The sequence below is a fragment of the Falco peregrinus genome, chromosome 10, assembly GCF_023634155.1.
Source record: "Falco peregrinus isolate bFalPer1 chromosome 10, bFalPer1.pri, whole genome shotgun sequence".
NCBI classification, from domain to species: domain Eukaryota; kingdom Metazoa; phylum Chordata; class Aves; order Falconiformes; family Falconidae; genus Falco; species Falco peregrinus.
The window spans coordinates 18,460,811-18,482,671 of NC_073730.1; the positions used below are offsets into that span (position 1 = coordinate 18,460,811).

Below are 21,861 nucleotides of genomic sequence, written 5' to 3' on the forward strand. Positions count from 1 at the left end.
CGGCCACCGCAGCGCGCGCGGGGGGGGGGGGGCGCCGCGGTGCTGCAGCGGCCCGGACCGCGCAGAGGCCGGCGCTGACCGCGGCGCGGCGGGGGCAGGGCACCCCGGCACCACGCGGGGCCGCCGCTGCACGGCTGCTGTCAAATACGCGGTGATGGCAGCGTGGCTGAAGCACGAGTTCGCCGGCTCCCCCTTGTCCGAGCCAACCAAGTACTGCAAACCCGCTCCCGCCGGCGGCTCGCACAGGGCGGTGCACCCGCGGCGGCGGACGGCACCCCGGCCGGCAGCGCTTATTTACAAATACGCGCTGGCACGAGCGCGCGGAGCGGCTTCCCTCTGACGGGCCGGCTGGTAACTCGGGCCTGGGAAGCACGGCCCAGGTGTACGTTAACCACATCGCCACCTGTGGGCCTCCTCCGCTTCTGCATCCCTGGCCTCGGCTGGACCACGGAGGCGGGCGCCCAGTAACCATTTAATCCTTAAGGAAAAAAATGCCTAGCTAGGAAAAACGCACTTGGGGAAAACATAGGATACCGTAGATGTGTTTTGTTTCCAATTATATAGCAAGTAAAACGCTGACATTTGAATGGCAGCACAGGTACGATTGAAATGCAGGAGAAAAGTCTGTTTCTGTCTCTCTCTGCAGCCCCCATGCATAAAGCGGGCTGGGAGCTCGCGGACAGCTTCCACGAGGTAAGGCGGAAGAGCACTGGTGGTGTGGTTAAAAATAATACAATTTTTTTTTAGCATAGGTCTATGAAATATATCATCTGGATGTAATCTCCATGTACGTATTACATTTAAACATACTCAGCAGTTTTACATTTGTTATTTAGGATCTGGTACAATTTGAAATATATAAAGTAACAAGCCATGCTACAGATAATCAACAGTCACTGTTATTCTAGCTCTCTGACAGCTAAGAGCACAAGAATAGAGCAAATGCCAAGCTATAATAAAATCTAAGTTGTCTAATTATCTAAGCCTGTAATGGCTGGAAGCTACCAAACTCAGACTCTGGAAGAGCCATCAGGACCTCTCCTTGCTGGAAAAGATATTCTACCAAGAAACTCTGCCATAGGTACTAAAATGTTTACTAGTCTTAAAACTGATAGTGATACGAAAAATGGGAATTACCTTCTCAAGGAGCAGAGTTTTAAATGGCTTAATGACGTCTTCCAAATACCATTACAATGTTCATATCTTTTTCTGAAATTTGATCTTCACTAATTTTTGTGATTAATTTTAACAGAGGAAACCTTAACTGAGAGCATTTTGCAGAGCAATATTTTTCTAATTTTTCTTTTGTGCAGCATCTGCTGTTGCTGTGCTGTCATCTTCGTTATGTTTTTCATTGTCTATGTGCCATAATGTAATTAGTTAGTTCAACATCATCTGTGCTATTAGATGAGATGTTTCTATGGTAAGTTAACATAGTTCTGTATAATTGGTAGATTTCAGCAGTAGGCATGAATGTATCCATCAACTTTAGGTCGATTTGAGTCCGCAAGATTTAAATTCACTTGGCATACGTTTTCCTCAAAGACTGTTAATTTTGGCTGAATGGATAAAAAACACAATGCATAAGAAAATCTGGCTGCTTATATCGCGGTACCGTTGGAGTCAGGGAACGGAAAGCATAAAATTGCTGGCTTAGTAGTTGCAATCTGAATGTCTGGAAAATGTTACAGCCTGTGATCCAAATCATTCTTAAACCTAGACATGCCCCTAAGATAGCAGGTAGTCCAGTATTCATCAGGGTTATCTCTCCATTCATGAAAGGAGTCTTGATTCTCTCCCCAAATACTGCATTCCTATGGGTCCTTGACTGTCCTCTTTTCTCATTAGAGAGAAATGTTGAGGCTGCTGCTTTGTCTTGAGATCTTCCATGCTGCACTTTGCTGGTCCTCGTGTCTTGCAAGCTACACATATTGAACCAACAGTTAGGCTTTTAAAACAAACCCTCTGATCCCAGTCTCTTTGGAAATGGTGATGGAAAATCAACAGCCGTTTGTTACTTTAAAGTGATGCATCCTTGTACTCGCATAGGATCTTCTGGTTTAGGGCTTCAAACAGTTTAAAAATGTGACTGGGTTAAGTATTTAGTGTTTAAATTGGATATCCAGTGAAACAGGAGAGTACGTGTCCTTGCAGGAGCTGGGAAGAATCCTGGATGGCTTTAATCTCAGTGTTCTTTTCCAAGCAGTAGACTGTACTGTTTGCCCCAAAGAGCAAGATAATTCACTTTTGGAAATATGTGTACAGATTTTGACTTGCTTATAAATACATGAGTAACTTTATTTACAGGAACCCAGAAACATGGAAGGTAATCAGTAAGCATGGTTCGCTTAGGTAAGGGCTTGCAAGACCCTTTTATGATCACTGCATCTGTAACTTAGGACAGGAGCCAAATAATATAAATGTCAGTAATTATAGATATATATTTATATTAACAATGAAGTCCACTTTAGGAAGAGCTAAGGCTATATTTGTGATGACCTCATATGGCTAAAATTACATTCACTAATTTGTCCTGTACACATTCCTGTTGGGAGGACTGATATATTGCCACAAGCCAGCAGCAGCAGAAAGTCCTGGAAGTGAGTTCTGTGACTGAAGTCAAAGACATCGGAGTTTGAAATGATATGTAATTTATGTTTTAAATTAAAAGTCTATAGAGGCCACTAGAATATGCATATGTAATAATAAGTTCACTACATAAAACAATCTTACAATTGGAAATGCTATATGAATTTTGAAAGGGGGATTTACATTCCACAGTCTAATAAAATAAGGCACTTTTTAAGCAAATCAATTATTTTGATATTCTTAAATATATACTGACTGAGTTGATTTTTGTGATGTCATATCTGTAGAGCGATATTTTGTCACAAATACAAACATGAATATTTTTAGCATTCAGATGTCGCCATCTTTAAAAAGAAAAAAAAACCCCTTTGATAAAAAATTAGAACTTACCCTTTCAAGTAAAAAAATGTTTTCTTCACTGACACTTTTATAGAATTTGCATTAACATGTTGCCCCTCTTCACCAGTCACCATAACAAATGGTCAGATCAGAGGATGGAGCAGCACAAAATGGGACAGGCCCAAGTTACAGATAAAAGTAGCCACTGAGCTACTTTATGTTTACACAACAAGAAAGATCAACTGGAAAGGATTTAAAAAAAAAACCCACCTACTAATTTAACTGACCAAAATGCTCTTACCTAATGTAGAGGTACATGTTTATAACACCATCATTTGTGCTTCTGAACATCAGATTTTATAACAGTATGTTTTTGTTAAATTGCTGCCACTTCTTTTCGGTCAGAATTAACTTCAAAAAATTTCGGCAGAGAAAGTAAACTTGTCTTCTTTTCCCTCTGAGATAGGAAATCATTGAAACATTTAATGTTTTCTACTTACTTAGAGCTGTGTATTTTTTTTCTTGTAGCCATTTTTTAAATTTCCTTTGTCAAAGGAACATTTTTTGAAGACTGTAACTGCAGTTTGGTATGATTGCTGAAAACAGTCCTGAATTCAGTAAAAACAATGTTCTGAAATAATGTGTTACAATGGAACATGAATACTGAACTCTTGCCTGTATTATTTAATTAATTAGCCAAGCAAATTTAAATATGCAGAATAAATCAGTATTAGGCCTGAGTGAATAAACAGCATGTTTAATATTTTTTGATGGTGTTGTCCACACATAATACCTTTATAATTGCACTGAAATTATTTTCAAAGATGTGTGTCCAGTAGCAAATCCTATGTCCTTAGAATGTCTGCCTGTTATGAGTGTATCCAGGAAATTAGTTATTTACTGTAACGTGTCATTGTGGAGCAGTAGGGCCGATATTCTTGTGAAGTTCCCGTAGCCTCTGAACGATGCTGGAATTTACAGAAAGGTCCAGACTACTCTTTTCCACCTATTTTGCAGCTATCCAGAGAAGACCCATGTGATAACTGACTTGAGCTATAGTAAAGCAATGGAGAAACATTTGCTCAAGCTGTTTTCTTTGTAGGTCTTCAGGGGAAGTCCACGACCTAGAGTTTCAGAGGATTTTGTTGTATGATACATCATCGATGGGAAGGCACAGTTTTAGCTAATACATCTAGACATTTGTGGTGTTTAGCTAATACATTGAGATGTTTGTGGTGACTGTTTCTGATGGAAAACTGACATTAGCCGTTGTTTCAAAGAGCTGAGAGAAAGCAAGGTACAGACAGAACTGAAACACAAGCGTTACAGGAATCCCCTGCTGAAGTTGTCTTTTTAATTTAAAGGCTACCAGCACAGTATGAGAAAATGGAGGGTTACAAAAATAAAGAGCAAGAGCAGCCTGGTGACTTGTGTCTGGCAGAAATGCCTCTATCGTGTTTGATTTGAATTTTACATAGATGCTAGTAGTTATGACACGACTGTCACTCTTAAGTTCACTTAACTGGACATGAAACAATAATGACAAACACTCAGAACGACAGTTCTCCTTCTATTCTGCAGTGAGGTTCTTCATATCTCAATTTTGCAACATTCCTTCTGTTCACTCCGCCAGACAAATGTGCTTCTGTTATTATGATTTCTCTGTTTGACTGGGCGCTTTCAAGAAGAGTTTCTAAGCTTTCTATTCAGTATTTTAGTCATACCATTTATCAAAGCAAAAGTTTCTTAGTAACAGTTTTTAACATTAACTCTTTAATACTTTAATAGTTAGCTGATGTAATCCATTATTTAAAAACATGCCCTTGCATGAGAATATTACATTATTTTTCATATAAAAAATATAGCCCTCTACTTTTCTTAAGTTGTTTTTCAGAACTGAAGCGACTGCTATACTCCATGACCATAACTCTTTTTATCATTCCAGTATGATTCAGTAGCTTTTGCCGTCTTATAAACAATCTTACAATTAAGAGCTAATGTTAATGGAATAGATTGTTGTCATAGGATAATGGTTTCCTGCTGCTAGATAAATGCTGTGGCAATGCTAGGACATTTATTGAAAGTAATAGTGAAGACAAAGCTAAGAGATTTATTTTTAAAGCAGGTGCCACAGATCCAGTGACACCATTCTGTTACAATTGTTTTATTTCTATTTCACTAAAAGACTGATGAAGACGGAAGCATTTTGCCTGATGTATGCAAGTGCAGCAAAGTGACAGTGGCTCATTTCACTGTAACTGAATAAGCTACATTGCACTTGGCTCAGGAAGAGATTTATTGTGTGGCTCATCCAATCAGAAAACAGTTTATCCATTAACTACAGCTTTAAAATATGTTGTATTTCTATGAGCAAGATGGGGCTTGACACTTTCTTTCACAGAAGCAGTTAGTTCACAGAAAAGGAGGAAAACGAGGCCCTACAGTGCTTGTTCCACCGGTCCATCCAGAAGCCCCCCTTCCCTTTGTGCCACTGGGACGGCAGGCTGGGGAGGGTGAACCTGTCCACAGCGTGTTCCCCTCCCCCCAAATCAATGGTTCCTTGTCTCCCTTCTTCTGCACTGGAGGGTGTTGCCTCAGCATTAGCAGAGCAGAAATGTCAGCATTGTTCTTACCAGCACTGCTGTGCAGGGGGCGGAGAGGAAAGGTTTTGGCTAGTTTAGTGTTTCCTCTGTCTTTGGGTTCACAGGATCTTGACGTTTTGGGAAACATGCCTTCTTCCTTTTCTATAGCTTTTGAAATTGCTTACCCATGAACCCTCCAACAGAGATCTGTGAAAAGCAGGGCTTGTACAGCTTCCTAGGTTCTCTGTCTGCTGTCGTGGAATTGCAATAAAACACCTTGATTACCCCAGGTTTCCAGCTCCTGCAAAATTTGAGCTGATTGTCAGGAAGCGCATGGGAGCCGTTCAATTCAAGAAGCGTTCTCCGGACAGGTATGCCCCCGTTGCCTGCCTTAGACCTCAACAGATCTTTTGCCTTCTCTTTTGAACTGTAGAGCAGCTATTCCAAGTGGCAGTGTTATAGCTATGACAGCTTAAGGATATCCCACAAATAATAAAAAATATGATCCCTTCCCAGAAACTCTGATCATTCCAAAGCATCTTTAAAGTTATGTTGTAAAACAGCATAATGACTTTATATGACCATAAAGGCCTTGCTAGGATTTCCTTAAGAAACAAGCTCATTTCTTTATTAAGGCCCAAGGACCTTGACATCAAACCCGCAGTTCACTGTTACAAGGACTTACTCTTCTGTAGCTGCTCACAGCAAAGCTCTGAATTAACTTCTAAGACCAGAGCTTGAAGGCAGTAAACAACTTTAACCTTCTCTTGACCCCAGACACATCTCACAAACAGGAGTTACAGGAGTTCAGTAAATGCATAAATTTCACTTTAACCCATGTGCAGACATTCTAAAAACTAATTCATTCTTCATTTTATGAGTTTCAAGAAAATCTTTATACTAATAAACGGGCAAGTATTGCAGCACTTGTGCCAAAGAGCCATTGGATAAGGTCAGTCCTCTGCTGAGCCCAGCTCTTTATGAAAGGCGAGCACCAGAAAGAGCATCATAGAGAAAAGTAGAAATGGGAGAGACCTGTAATCCTGACAGAATGAATCCTGGCAGCTCCGAGGTTCATCAGGTCATTTGAAGAGCGCACTAGCTACAGAGCTCCAGCAAATACATACTCTTCCAACTAGATCTCCGTAGCGGCAGTGTATCAGACTTGGTCTTCTAATGCTTGTGCCTTCCAATATCAGTCTCCTATCTGAAGTTTAGGATTCACAAGAAAGTTCTAGGAAATGGAGAATTTCCACGTTTTTAAAACATTGGAGTCACTTACCTCAGTACCTTTAAAGATGTGACTGTAAGTAAATTTTATCCCGTCATTTTATCAAAATATTTGGTGTATTGCTTTAAAGTCTCAACTCTGGAATCATGGTCTTTATACAAATCTGCTTTCAACATTTTTGATAGGAATTTTGAGTCTTCTTTGTTAGGTAAAAATATTAATTCTTAAAGATCAACCAGGAACAAAAATAATTTCTTCCCATTTAGTATTTTATTTTAAAAATTACTTTTCATTTTAGCTAATAAATAGTGAGGAGTCATGAGTTCTGAATTTTTGGGATTGCTGGTACAGTAACCAAATGTCCTATCACCATATATCAAATCTGCTCAGAGTCCTCCTCAATTCAAGGAATTACTAAACCCATTTTGTCAATAGGCTTCTCCGGATCACATAGGACTGCACGCAATCAATATTTAACTTCCATACCGCATATTGCTCCCACAGAGGGCCAGAATTCCCCATGTCAGTTGTCCTATCTTAGAGCAAATCCCCAGACTCTTGCAGCTGTTTTGACTAAGGTGGCTATGTATATCCCACCTGGATCCAGCCCAGATGCTTTATTTCTATTGCATGAGATGATTAATTATGTGGTTTCTTTCTGTTTGTCTGATAGACACTGAGGTAAGAGAGTGATGGTTGCTTAGTGCACTGTTATTAAAAAGCTGCTTTTGATAGCCCTGAACAGGCTTGAGTTGTGTGCTACAGCTAATCATAAAGCTGCTTACTTGGAAATGTAATTCTTGCTAATACTATACTGTACTTTTATAAGTAAACTCCTTTTTGATTGGCTAGTATTTAACTATAATCAGTAATTAAGGGTCAGCCATCCAGTAAACTCATTAGTTTACACCAATTACATTTGGTATAGTAACTAATGATTTCAAGGATCAAGCCATTTATTTCTAAGCTTTCAAAGTATAATTATTGTGTAAATCAGATAAAGTGTAAATCTTTTCCATACGTTTTGGTTGGTAATTGAGAAATAAAATGGTTTCCAAATGTATTCTCTGTCCAGTTTTTGTTCTGCAGTAGATGTCTCTGGGGACTCTTTAAAGTATATGGAAAAGGTGATGTCAACAGAAGTGTACGCTGGGCAAACTGAGACAGGATTAATTAATAGAGATGAAAGAGAAAAGCCAGCCCTTGCAAGTCATGGTCTCAGCCACAACGTGGACATCACACCTTCAATGACAGTTTACAATCCTAAGCATGAGTCACGCAGATTGACAAGTATTCAAAATAGAAGAGAATTTAAAATCCTTTATGTTTAATGTATAAAGGCCTTTCCAATATGCAGTCTTTAAGATGGTGTAATCTCTGGAGCATTTTGCTTTGAAGTTTAATATGTAGTTCCTCACATCCACATAACATTTTCAACACGTTAAACAAATTAGTCTCTGGTTACAGAAGTTTTTAGACATTTACAAGTTGCCGTTTAACTAAATTTAATATGTGCCAGCGAAGTTGCTCATGCACTTGTTCATTTAGAAAAATGCACTTTTGGAATGATTAATAAATAAACCAGCCTTTCCTATCCCTTCAACTTTGGTGTTTATTTGAAAGCAATCTACTTTAAAAGGACATTAATATCCCTAGAATTATTATTAGAATAATTGCTTTTACTCTTCTTGGAACACACATTTTTTCTCATTTCCCTTCAGCACAGACAGCTTTCGACTCAGATATAAAATTCCTATTATTATTCCCCACTCCCCACCCCAAAAATGAAGAATAGGAATTATATACTTTTCACTAAGGAATAATTAATTTGTCTCAAGTATTAGAACAGAGAATTGTAGAATGACTTTGAATGGTAGTCTCTAAGGAGTAGCATTGTTTGTTCTCTTCGGTCTTTAATGAGCTTTAGTAAATGGCCAGGAAAAATTACCTTCTTTCTGTAATATGAGAGAAGCGAAGAATGAAGGAAGCTATAGAATCCCTAGGAGAAAAGGGAGCAGCCACACACACACACACACGCAGAGCCCCTCGTACCACATTGCTTCCAATGGCTAGTGTTCTCGTTTGGAACCCAGAACTACAGCTCTAGTTTTTCCATTACACTTAAAATATATAATGTCTCTAATATTGTTGTAGGAGAGAAAATTACTGGATGTCTCCCACATACTGACAGTGTCTGGCTTATGTTGGGGGACAACTGCCTATAGCCGAGCTCTGGAAGTCATTCTGGCTTCCTCTGCTTTGGCATTGATTTTTGTCTTTTAAGATTATTTTTGTTGTATTTCCACCTTTAAAAGCAATCTCCCTTATAGTGCCCCAGCCTGCTGCCCTGTCTTTTAACAGGCTTCTTTGTCCTCCACTGCAAATCCATTGTCACCCCTGTCCAGAATGGTAACTGAGGCAGCTGTGGCAGGTGCCTGTTTCAGCTGTGGGTACAGACCTGTTGCCATGGATAACAGAGGATGTTCAGGAGCACCTTTTCCTTCTCTTCCCTCCCCTCCAGCCTCCACATATGCTGTCACTACCCAGCCCCATCACGCGCCAGTGGTGGTGAGGCAGCTGCCATCGCTGCTCTGGGGAATGAGGGGAGCTGACCCACAGCAGCCAAGTGAGAACAGCACAGACTAAAAAGATCTTGTGGAACAGGGTCTCTCTCCAATCCATCCCGTTGGAGTTGTTCCAGTTTGTATGGAATAATTAAATATTAACTGGATTGCCATATGTGCTTGCTCTCAAAGCATTACTGAGAGCAAGAAACCTGCATTCTGTTACCCTCTTCCAGGGAATACTTACATACTTTGTATTAAGTATTTACGGGGGCAGGCCCTGGCAGATGTGGTTTCCCCACCCAGGTGAGTGTCTCCACTACAAGGCCGACAAGCCAAGCACAAGTTTTCCCACTCGAAGAAAGGACGTGGGTCACGCTCCTTACAAAACAGCTGATAATCTCTTGGGTAGGGTGCTAATTCAGGGGGCCAGAGATTCAAGTTCAAATTGCCTCGGGCAGAGGCTAAATACAAGTCTCCTGTATCTTGGCTAAATTGCAGCAGCCAGGAGACTGAACCACAGAAGCTTGGGAGAGGAAGGGCACAGGAGTGAGGAGGAGAGATGTGCAGAAGGCTGCAGTGCTATCTGTCATTATTCTGCGAGAAAAACCTGGTGCTGGTGTCCAGTTCCTAGAAAGTGGCAGAGCAAGCACGGTGAGTAGGTAAAGTACCGCACAGTGTTACGACACCTTGGGCTGATGGTGGCTCTGGATCATGGGAGGTGCTCTCATGGCAGACAACAGATTGCTGACTGGAGTTCAGGGTCATGAGGTATGTGAGAGAGATGATGAAAGTGGGGAGAGCTGCCTGGACCCATCCAAGACATTTAGGGAAAAGATAAAAGTTAAAAGCTCCTGCCAAAGTAAAAATCATTTCCTTCTATCATGGGCCCTTCTCAGTGCAATTGTTAGAGAAGAATAAATGGAGAAAGATGGCTGAAAGACAGATAGGAGACAGTGAGAACAGGACGAGTGAGCAAGGGAGGAATGTTAGGAAGAAGACAAAGGGGAAGGAACCTAAGAAAGCAACAGGAGGATTGGAAAAAGAAAAAGGAAAAACCATGACTGACCAAGACACTTCACCTCTCATTGCCTCAATCTTCTGGCAATAAAATAATAACCGTAAGAGAATCACAGAGCATTTCAGTGACTCTCAAGTCCATAAATATTTAGGAGGCATTGAAGTGTCCTGTTGATCGGGATTGTGTTAAAAAGAAAGCAGAAACAATTAAGAGAATGTTCTGACCAGTCTGAAGCACTGTTATCAGGAAGAAAAAAGGAAGAGGACTTATATGCTTAATTTCATATGTGTAACTGAGCATTAAAATCCACACCCAAGCGCACTTAACGCTTTTTAATACTAGAAAAGGTTGGGCCTATTTCAGACCAGTAAGAACACATGGTTTAAGGCATGCAGACGCTCTTTCTTCAGTAACAACCTACTGTGACTCCTATAATTTATTCCTCCCAAGATTCATTTGAACATCTGCAGTATCATTATTTGAGTTTGTTATACTATTAGCTTTAAAATTTTATAAGCCATACAGTAGGATAGGTGACAAGTTGAAAAGTTAAGGAGGGTTAATTTAGAAGTTTAAAAGCAAAGCTATTTTTGAGTTATACAAGTGCAAAAAAGCATCTGAATCCAAACCTCCATGGTTACATTTAAATAACTCAGAAACTGCTGAAAGGATTTTCTTCAAACTTCACTCAAGACAAATCCCTCTGGGCTAAGACCAAGCATGAGAATTTAACTCAAAAGGTGATTGTTGTCTGAAGGGAGTTTTCTTTTTTCCTGGTGTTTTTTTCTTTCCACTCCCTCCTTTTGCTTGTTTTGTTTTCAATGTTTTGAAAAAAAAATAAATAGCACTGAAAAATAAGGGTCTGGAGTGTAACTGTTCCATATCCATTTTATCATTATAATAAGAAAAATGGTGTTCATAAACTATGTTTTTATTAAAACCAGACCCCCTGCTTTGCCTTTAGCTGTTACCAGCAGTCTCAGTACCCGCATCTAGCAGGCATTTGATAATGCTGTAACTGGGTGGCTCAACAGAGAAGTTTCAAGCTGTACTCTCAGCCCCATCTGCAGCTTCCTTGCATGCCTCCGCAGCTCAGTGCGGCTATAATACTACCCTAAATGGACAACTGAGGATTCCCCTTAACGGGAAGCCTTTGGAGAGCAGGCAATCAGCAGCTCTGCAGCACTCTTTCCTTGGCTTCCCATCACCGGTTCATGGGAGGTGAAGCATACTCTATACCTGTAGGCTGACCTAAACTACGTTTTGATTTCTCACTGGTCCAGGATTTGGAAAGCAGAAAGGTAGCTGGTAGTCCTGCTTTTTTCAGCTCACTGACTATTAACTCAGTGCATCTGGCAACCACATTTATTCTTCCCCCTTACAGCTGAGACCGAGGGGGACTCACCTACTCATGTAGCTGTAGGAATCCCTGTAAAGGAAGAACCTGAATAATAGAAGTGGGAATTTCTATTTTCTTTCTTGAAGTCCTTGAAACCAGTCCTGTTTAATAGCACCATCATGAGTTCTGGTAGCCTGATTGTCTGCATTGAGAGGGAGAGAGAGAGACAGAGACAGAATTTTTTTCATTCCCTGTTAATTTAAACTCTCTCCTACATTTTGTTTTCTACAAATTGTCCCAGTGCGGACAACAGCCTTTCCCTCCCCCTTCTATCCAGGCTTGTTTCTGATTCTCTGGCAGCACCTCCCACAGTTACTCACTCATTTGTTTGTTTGTTTTTCCATTTGCAACTTTTGCCCCCTCCAAAGAGCTGGCTTGCCCAGGAAAATTACAGAAACTTATTTCATTTCAAATGTATTCAGAAAGGCATTTTAATTGTTCCTTTTCATTTAGAGCAGCATCCAAATTTGGAACTTGTGAAAAATTGAAGGGGAAGGTTTGGAATATATTTGCTGAAATAATTCACCACATTTAACCCAGGCAACTCAGATATATGCGGAAGCAGCTTCCCTTGCCTATCTTCCATATACATGACCTGGATTAAAAGCTGCTTTGGGCAAGGGCCAACTCATTGTTTGTGGCCCTAACACAATGTGGCTTGCAAGCTGTGGCAGTACTCTAATACCTAGGGATTTGTTTCAGAAGACCCTGATTTTGGAAACAAAATACATGTTTCCTGATGACTGCTAACACTGAACAGTTGGGAAGTATAGCTGAAATGGGCATAGAGAGGAGCATCAGGAATCCAAAGTCTTGGGTTCAGTTCTTACTGTTTTAATTTTGGGCAAGTTACTGTGGCAAAACAGAGAGGCCTTGAAGTTGGTGTCAAGATGTGGTAGCTCACAAAGACATAAGCAGCTCCTGGAAGCTCCCTACAGGAGCAGGCAAATTCTGGCAAGCATTGAAAAAATTGGGAAAATTAAAAAAAAATATATCACAATATTTAAATAATCAGAAAGCTTTTCCATTCATAAATGTCCCATCTGCTCTCCACCACCAAACTTCTGGGGTATCATTTTTCAGTCAGCACTTGGCACTCAGCGCTTTAAGCTGTCTGCTGCTATCTCATTCATACAGCTTTTTCATTGCAGGTCAATATTATCTGACTAGGTTCAGATTAAATCTTAATACACCGCTCATCTGGAAAACCCCAACTCCAAGCACATTGAAAAACTGCAAACATAAACAGTGCAGTTACCATGGATGATGACGTATTAAAATGTATCCCAAAGGGAAGAGTAGCAGGAAAAAGAAGATCGTGCAGTTGCAATCACAGGAGAGAATGCCCTTTTTCAGCTGAGATTTTATGTAAGAGTGAGAATGAATACAGCAAAGAGAAGAAATACCTGTCTCCTCACTGCTGGTTCCGTAGCAAAGACAAATTTCACATCAGCCATAGTAAAATTAGGCAGAGAAATACCAAATCCGAATATTGTACAGGAAGATGTGAAACGAGGAAGAGTTCAGTGCAGTTCAAGGATGGCAGAGTATAAGGAAGGCAAATGGAAAAGTAAGAGCTGAAGCTGGAAGAGATGCACTGAAGAAACTTAATATGAAGACAGAAGTTTAATTAATAAAGACAGGCTAAGCAAGCTGAACTGAGAACACTCACTTAAAACGTCAAAATATATGTTTAGTTGTGGCCACTAAAGTAAAAAATAATGGCAAAGTATGCAGAAAAAGCATGAAAGCTGACAGGTGCAAGACTGGGTTCAAGGATAGGAGCGCTGAGAAAACCTGAGACTGCAGAGAAGCTCTTCTGGGAAGATGACAACACTGTCTTGCTGTTTCTTTCCAAGCACACAACATACTGCTCCATTAGCAAAAGGGATCGCAAATTAACTCCTAATCTGTTTAAGCTAAGTCAGCCAGATTCATTTCACCTGGTGATGAACATGGATATGAGCTAACCAGGCTGGCTTTACTTGTAGTGTGTTGGGGAGTGCTTGATTGGTTTCTTCTGATGGCAGAGCTATGGGGAGGGACCAGGGGCAAGAAGCAAAATATGGTGTTGTTTTTATCTAGTAAATGGTGGCTAGGTACTGGGGAGGAAATGTGTTTGGTCTAGGAGAGCACATGAACATTTAAGACTGGAACCAATCCAGACATATGGAAAGATGCAAATTTCTTAAGTTTGAGAAAGACTCATAGAAAAAGTTATCATCAGCAATATAGAGTGCAAGAAAAGTTCATCTCTCTACATCTCACTGATGTGAGTAAGGAACATTTTTAATATCTTTGTTACTGGTGCAAGGATAATCTCTGCAGAGGTGTATCTATGTGCTTGGGAGAAATAACAGTTCCTGGTTGGTTAGTAACTAGCAGGAACCATAACAGAAAAGACTCATGATTTTACTGTCTCTGGTCCAATGGAAAACTCTAATCTATGCTACTTAAGCTTCATATACTCAGCATTTGCAAATGCCAAGTAATCAAAAATTTTACCAACATAAAAGTGAGTGAAGTTGAAGAGCAACTGCACACAAGTGAACACTAGGACAATATACAGTGGCTTTCACTTCAGGGTAATAGCTTAATACCCATGTTCCTTTAGGGACCTGCATCAAGCGAATTGGTACAGTTAGGAAGCACATCAAAAACTGAGCTTGCATACCATTAATTTACTTCTATTATCCAGAGTGGTTCTGTTCTCCAAGGTAGGTAGATCATGGGAAGTTTGTTTTGCTTCAGCTATTGCTATAACAATTCAAAGAGAGTAAACAAGAATTTTGGTTCTAAAAGTGGATAAATCTTAAAAACATTAAAATAACACCTTAAACGTGGAGATATTCTTGGTAACCCCCTTTGTGGTGCTCCCTGTAATTATAGCTGGGAATATTCACGAATCAACTTTTTGTAAGAGAGAGGCCACGCCTTCTGCGTTTTTAGAGGGACTACAGCTCTAAAACCTTTGCAATTACTTTTATATCTACCTTCTATGTTATCATTTAGATTGAGGCTTTTAATAGCTGACTCAGTAGGCCTTATGTTGTTTAGTTCTCCACCATTTATCTCCTTATTTTGGGTGCCTGTCATTCACATTTCTGCAAAGTTCAGCTGAAACCAGTAGTGCCCTGTTCATGTTACTGGTACTTTGCATTGCAAATATTGAGAAGTAGAATTCGCAATCCAAGTCATTCACAGAACATACTTATACAGCACATAATTTGCCAACAGCTAAATTAATCTTGCTTCACAATGTGAGGCTGTGTACATGTGGTTTCTGATACAAAAGGCTCCAGCGAAATCAATGGTATAGGCATCATATTAACTCAGACCCAGCTTTTTCAGGTCCATGAAGCTTAGTCATGTGCCTGCTAATTTAGAACTCAGATGTAAGCAAGAATCTCAGCTCTCCTTTTTAAACAGTGTGAAGTTTCAATCCAATTTACCTTGCATAGATGAAAACATAAATCAGTAGCTGGTCTCCACTGCACATACTAATTTAATGAGTGGGGGATTTGACCACATGTGTATATACACTCTGGGAACCTGAAGACCTTTCCCTCTATTCTGCATTAGGTTTGGATGCATGCCAAAGAACTATCTACAAGCTAAAGGGAGGAAGGAAGGGCAGTCTGGCCCACCAGTTATCACCAGGGTCTAGAACAAGGGTGTGAGACACAGGTCAGGGGTCAAGGGCCATCCATACCCTCCAACTGATGATCAGTCAAAGAAATGCATGTGCTGCTGCAAGCAGCATCACAGCCCAGACAGCAGCCCCAAAAAAATGCCTCAGGACAATGTCTGGGGTCACCACTGCTCAGCTGGAAGGGACTTTTGCACCCCTTCCCTCAGGAGGGAATCCAGTACAACACAGATGATCTGGAAGAAAGCTCCAAGAAGGTGGTGACATAAAAGCTTCCTCAGACTTATGTTTTGGCTCATTGCCTGGTGTACTATAAAACAAAGCACATTTGGGGGGGTTGTCTAGTAGGTCTTCAAAGAAGGTGTGTAATGATAAGTCTGTCAGAATGCAAAATTAAGTTGATAATAAAAAGACAGAGGATAAATATTCATGCACAATCATCAAGTGTGCTTTGGCACCAGTCATGTTGTATGACTTTTGTTGACCTGACAAGACTGTGACCTGAAATAACAGACTCCGAAACAGCAGTGTCTCCTCAACTTCTGTCTCCTCTTTGCCTTGTCCCAAAGACCATTGACCCAGAGGGTTGAAGCCTTGAACTTAACATTCTCAGTCCCCCGTGCGTCTCAGTCCATTCATAAACAGCTCCCTTCCGCTGAACTGGCCCAAACCAATTCTCTTCATGCATCTGTCCAGGCAACAGCACACCACATCCCAAGTTGTTGTTGTTGTTTCAGTTGTGAGAAACAGTGAAAACAGACTTCTTCTTTGGGCAGATGTTCCTAAACAGGTGATCTCACAATCATGACTGCTAATGCCATGTGTCTTTGGCTTCACAGAGGGGGTTGAAGTAAAGCTGGGAAAAAGAAGAATAAAGCTAACAAATAGGGGTAGGGTATAGAAAAACAAAGTGCTTCTGGAATATTAGTTCATCACTCACTACAAAAGCAGAGACTGCAAGACACATTCAGATAGCACTACTACTGGTCACCTCCGGTTAGACTACTCCCTCTCTACTACCAGAAGAATTAAGTCTAGGCCACATTTTGCTTCAGTGCCAAAGGAAAAAGGAAATAATATTAACCATCTCTGTGAATCTGAATAGAATTAAAGATCTTTACACTTGAAATTTATTTTAGAAGCGTGTTTAGCTTAGCTTATCAGATCAAGCCACTTCTGGATATTGATGACTGTCTCTTTTGATATAGCTATTATTGCTTTTTTAACAGATAGAGAGATCAGCTTTCTGGAATGACTAAGAGACTTTCCTAAGGTCAAACAGTAAGTCAGGGGCAAAGGCAGAAACAGAAACAGTCCAGCTCTCCCCAATTTTATTCTCAGTCTCTTCATTAACAGATCGTACAGCCGTGAAAAACAACGATCTCTTCCCTGTGAAAAGGTAGGCTTTGCAGGGAGAATAACAAGTTCCACCTGTTTCTCCAGCTGATATTAGCAATAGCGAAAATTTCCTTCTGCAGAAAAACTGCCAATGCAGCACTTGTAAAAAACCTCCAAATTCATGTGCACATCAGAAATTGCCGGAGCGCTTTCAACAGCTGCAACTGCCTCACACTTCCAGAGTCATTTGAACTCATCAGATCTGACTCTGGTGTAGCCGGCCAAGCCCAGATGGCCGGGTTGTACGTACAGCCCTGATGCCTCACAACACGAGGTGCCCACAGGCTGATGCAGGCCCTGGGCTGAGATGGGGCACAGCAGTGCCGCGGCCACCCCGGCCCTCTGCAGGGCCCGTACACGGGGGATGCTAATAGGATGTACGCACGTGCAAGCGTTTAGCACGTTGTTGGGGTCTACAGGAAAGCCTACAATAGACATTCTGCCTTGGGATGTTTGTTCTACTCTGTTGCAAAAAACCAATAAAAATATGTGCTGCTTCCAGGTTTTTTTCTCTGCTTAACCAGCCCCTTTACTATTACCCAGCTTCTCCCAAAACGCACCCTTCCTGGCACCAGGCCTGTATGGCTCCCAGGGGCCAGGCTCAGGCCCCAGGCAGGTTGGTTTCGCTGCCCTCGGTACTGGTCATGGCGGGATGGGTTTGAGGGTGCCCACCCACCGCAGGCCGGGGTGCAGCTGCTCCCTGGGCTGGGGGGGTGGCCCCCGCACACACCGGCTGCCCGGGGTGCCAGCCACACCATGGCCACTGGCAGCCCCACGGCACAGCCCGTGCGCTGGGCAAAAGGGTTTTCAGGAGCGCTGGCCCGTCTGCCTCCCCAGCAGAAACCAGCCGGAGGGCGCTCGGAAAGCCCGTCCTTTTTATTCTCCAGAATTAAGACTTTGACTAGCTGCTGGCGCAAGACCAAAACTCCATCTGAAACGCCTCAGACAACCCATCTGCGCTCGGTTCGGGAGCCTGAGGGGCGCACGCTGCGGGCCCCCCCTCAGCGCGCCGGGCGAGCCCAGGGGGCGGGCGCGGGACAAGGCGCGGGGCGGGCGCGCTCCCGGGCCCGCGTTCGCAGGAGGCGCGCGCTCACTCCCCTCCGCGCCCACGCCCTCACACGGACGCCTCACACGGGGCCTCAGGCCGCCCCAGACCCGCCCGCCCGCCGTCCCGTCCCGTCCCGTCGGTCACCGGCCGCCCGGGGTCGCAGGCTGGGTCCTGGCAGCTCCTGCGCCGGGGCTGGCGCCTGGGCTCCGCTCCTCGGGCGGCCGCTGGGGCAGGGCCTGCGCCCGGTGCCGCCCCGAACCCCCGCGGTCCTTCGTGAGTCCCCGCACCTCGTGATAAATTCCCTAATTATTCAGCCCTTACTACCAACACCGAAATTCATCACTCAAAGCAAATTAGCCGAGATTCATTAGAATAAGACATCTAGTAGGCACATGTACTTTATTAGCCTCTTACACCAATAGTTTTAATTAGGTACATATTTCACAGCTCTAGAGCTACTCGAGTGAAGGGCTGCTTTTATCTCTTTTATTTACAGTAACAAGCTATCAAACAAATACCACTATAATTAAACTCAGATGCAAAAAAAAAAAGAAAAAAAATCCGAATCTTTATTAATGGCGACCTGCTCACACCTCAGGTACGGTACAGGGGGAGATGGCAGCGCTGCGCGCAACGCCGCAGCCGGGCAGGGGCAGGCGCAGCCGCTCACCCCGCAGCCCCCGGCCCCGGCGCTTCCCCTGTGTCACCTTCAGGCAGGGGAGGAGAGCGCTGCCGCGGGCGGGGGCCGCCGTGATGAGAAAAGTGATTAAAATCCAGAACATTTCTAAATTATTAATGAGGAATTTAAATGATGTTATAAAAGAGGGAAATACAGGCGAAAATGTTACACATTCATGGAATTTTTACTCATGCATAATAATAAGTTGAAAACACTCTAGTTATAATGCTTCCTAAATTAAAGGGGGGGGCACGCCATGCGTTTCTCGGGCCCGCCCGCCCGCCCGCCACTCGGCGATCAAGGGCGCCACCTGCCGGGCGCTGCGGCGCACCGCGCCCACCGACGCCGCCTGGCTCAGGGCGAGCGGGGCCGCTGCCCGCCCGGCCGCGCCAGCCCTGCCGGGACCGGGGGCGCCGCCCGAGCCCGAGCGGCCGTGCGTCGCCGTCGCTTGGGAACAGCGGAGGCAGCTGCCGCACTCCCACTACAGAGCTGTGCTGCCCCGGCTGCCCCGCGCGGCGTTACTTGCTTCCTCAAGCACGGCGCAGCGACAGGTTTCTAACTTTACAGGCGCTAACAAAGCCTGCTTGCTTGGCGCGAGCGGCTTGTCTGCATGCATTTAACCGCCGTATCAGCCTGCTGGGGCTAGTACTGCTCTATGCTGTATACTCTTTTAAAAAAAACTACAGTATTTCAGGGAATATGCACGAGAAGAGCCCCTCCTTGCCCCCGCAGACGCCGTGCCCAGCCCGCTGCCCGCACAGCAGAGCTGCCGCCGCTGGTGCTGGTGCTCCCCGAAGCCCACCGAGCCGCCTGGTGCTGCATCCTTATGAGTAACAGCGGCGGCTGCTACCAGGAGCACCAAAGGTTTCCCCAGGTCAAAGCCGCAAGTGGCATGCACCTCACTTAACTACATTTTTGCCTAAACGTCTCTGCAGACTTTTCTGTAAAGACTTCCCAGGCCATCTCTCCAGACTCTCCATACCCAAGTCCTGTTTGGGTGATCCACAGCATCACACAACACTTAAGGGCCTCATCTTTAAAGACCTATTTAAGGGTTTACACAATCAGGCAGTCAGTTGTATCATCTACTGCAAATTCCACTCATCGTTTTCTTCTCCTATGGCAGGGGAAGAAACCTGCAAGCCCACAACAGTAGTGGTCACTGGAGCCACAAAGTCTCTCGGACCTGCGTGTCCCTCTGGCTGAATTCCTTGGGGACATCCTGTACTTCCAGGTGCCTTTCAGTCCAATAAATCTGGTTTTGGTAGTTTTGCAAAGCAGAGAGCCACCGGCTGATTATACTGACAGCAAATGAGGCAAGAACAATCCCAGGCCATTCTGGACTGCAAGGTCTATACAAATGCTGCAAGTCCTCCTGAATGCTAACTGGCAGCTAGCACCAATTACTGAGTAACGGGCTCTCCACGTGCCCTTTTACTTAATGAGTAGACACGGTCTGCACTCACTTTTGGAGCTCAGTTGCCTCTGGTTGTAACCCCAGCTGAATGCTTTGCAGCGGGCTAGCCTCACAGCGACTAAAGTTCAGATCGTTATAACGAAGTCTCAACCAAAAGAAACTGCCACACTCTTCCCAATTGGAGCAGAGGAAATAAAGGCTTTTGGACACAGTTCCTACTTAGGAGCCTGCCAGAGCCTAATAACTGCAACACGCTGTGATTCTAAACCAAATGGGTCATGGAGAGATACCCAGGCTAATTCCGAGGGAAGTAACTTTGCCTGGACGGAACTCTTCATTAGAGCTCAGTGTTATTTCTTGCACTGCTTCTGCTCCCTTTCGCCATGCCACTGCACAGAGACCATTTGCTATCATGAGCCGTGGATGGCAGCCATGATCCCTCTGGACAATGCAGTGACATTCAGATCAGAAACAAAAATTTGTGCTTTTTGTCCTCCTTTGCTTCCTGTGAAATCTTCACTGATCATATTCTCACTATTCCTTTGCCTGAACAGCACTACCTAAAACTTTCGCTGAAGTTTGGGCACTACGGGTTCCTCCACATTTTCTGTCATAGGGGAACTCATTGCCTGTCTTTAGGCAGATGGAGATGCAAACAGGGTTTCACTGAATGCTCTCGAGTTCCACATTTTCTCCCTGGGTCTTCAAAGGAATATACTGAACAGAAGATAACAGAGAAGATCCCTGTGAAATCATGGTGCAAAAAGTGGTTACTGCCAAATAATCCCAAAGCATCTGAGATAGTTTCCACAAAGAAAGCAGCAGGGACTCCTAAAACCCACTTCCCATACATCCTTATTAGGAATGTGACACCATTACTTTCACAGCTAACACTATGAAAGGCTGCTGAAATGTTCAAAGGAACTTTGGTAGGTTTATTTTTCTCTTTGGACAACAAAAGTTATCACTAAAGGCCTTATAAAATGTAAGAAACTTTCACAACCTTGAGCCTCTACGGGTAGCAATTGCATGCAAAATGTGGTGCCCAGTTTATATAGTTAGCTGTTTTACATTTCTGGCACTGGGAGAAGGGCATTTGCAGCCAGGTAGTTAGCATCAGGTTGTTGTTTAATGCAGCCATTCACATGATTGCAATGCTGTGACTGAGACTTTCATATGCATGCAAGCCAGTGGATTCAAAGTCATGGTTTCTGCAGCAGCCATGGTTTGCACCCCATGTATGATGCACTATCTGACAATACCATAGACAAGTAGCCATCTCTGTGTGTGCCAGAAGTGAGAAACCAGCCACTGCACTGAAGGCCAACTGAAGTTTTAGGTGCCCCAAAAGGCACATTAAATTCAAGTTTCATGGATTTATTACCATACACTAAACTGATGGGCCATCTTTATGTGGAGTTAGTTTCTTCCTGATTTTCTATATACATGTGCAATACAGTGAAGTAATGATGGCTGTTCCATACTCCTTCCCCATCACGTATTTTGGTTCTATGACTTGACATCCTGTTAAATGTAGTTACCAGGATGGAATTTCCTTCGGTGTTAGTTCTAAAGTATGTGTCGGAGGTGGAAAGAGAACCCACTGACAGCGCTAGTTCATTGTGTGAACCAGGCAGTAAATACAGATGTGGAACTCCATATTCATGCCTCAGCATGGGTATCTCTTCAGTGTCGCACCTGCAGCTATTTATATGATCACACACTGAAATAAATGCAGCGTGTGGGGGTGTGTAGAGCTGCACCTGTACATATAATGAGATATTCAAAGAAATACACTAAGTTTTGTTGCAAAACTACTTCACAGCGCTCTTGTACATTTTGTCCTGCATGTTCAGTAACCTTACGCCTGCTGCTGAATCTTCCTCTGGACTGGGTTGGAGTGCCCAATGTACCCATATCCCTCCCTCATCCCAGAAGAAAAAAC

At 43.2% G+C, this 21,861-nt stretch overlaps 1 long non-coding RNA gene across 1 annotated transcript in view; it reads right to left on the minus strand.

The window, feature by feature from the left end:
- Positions 1-716: 716 nt before the first annotated feature.
- Positions 717-21,861, minus strand: part of LOC114012460 (uncharacterized) — a 90,332-nt gene continuing 69,187 nt past the window's right edge. Inside the window, exon 15 of the long non-coding RNA XR_008748983.1 lies at positions 717-16,230. This is a non-coding gene — a long non-coding RNA (uncharacterized LOC114012460). The remainder of the gene's footprint in view (positions 16,231-21,861) is intronic.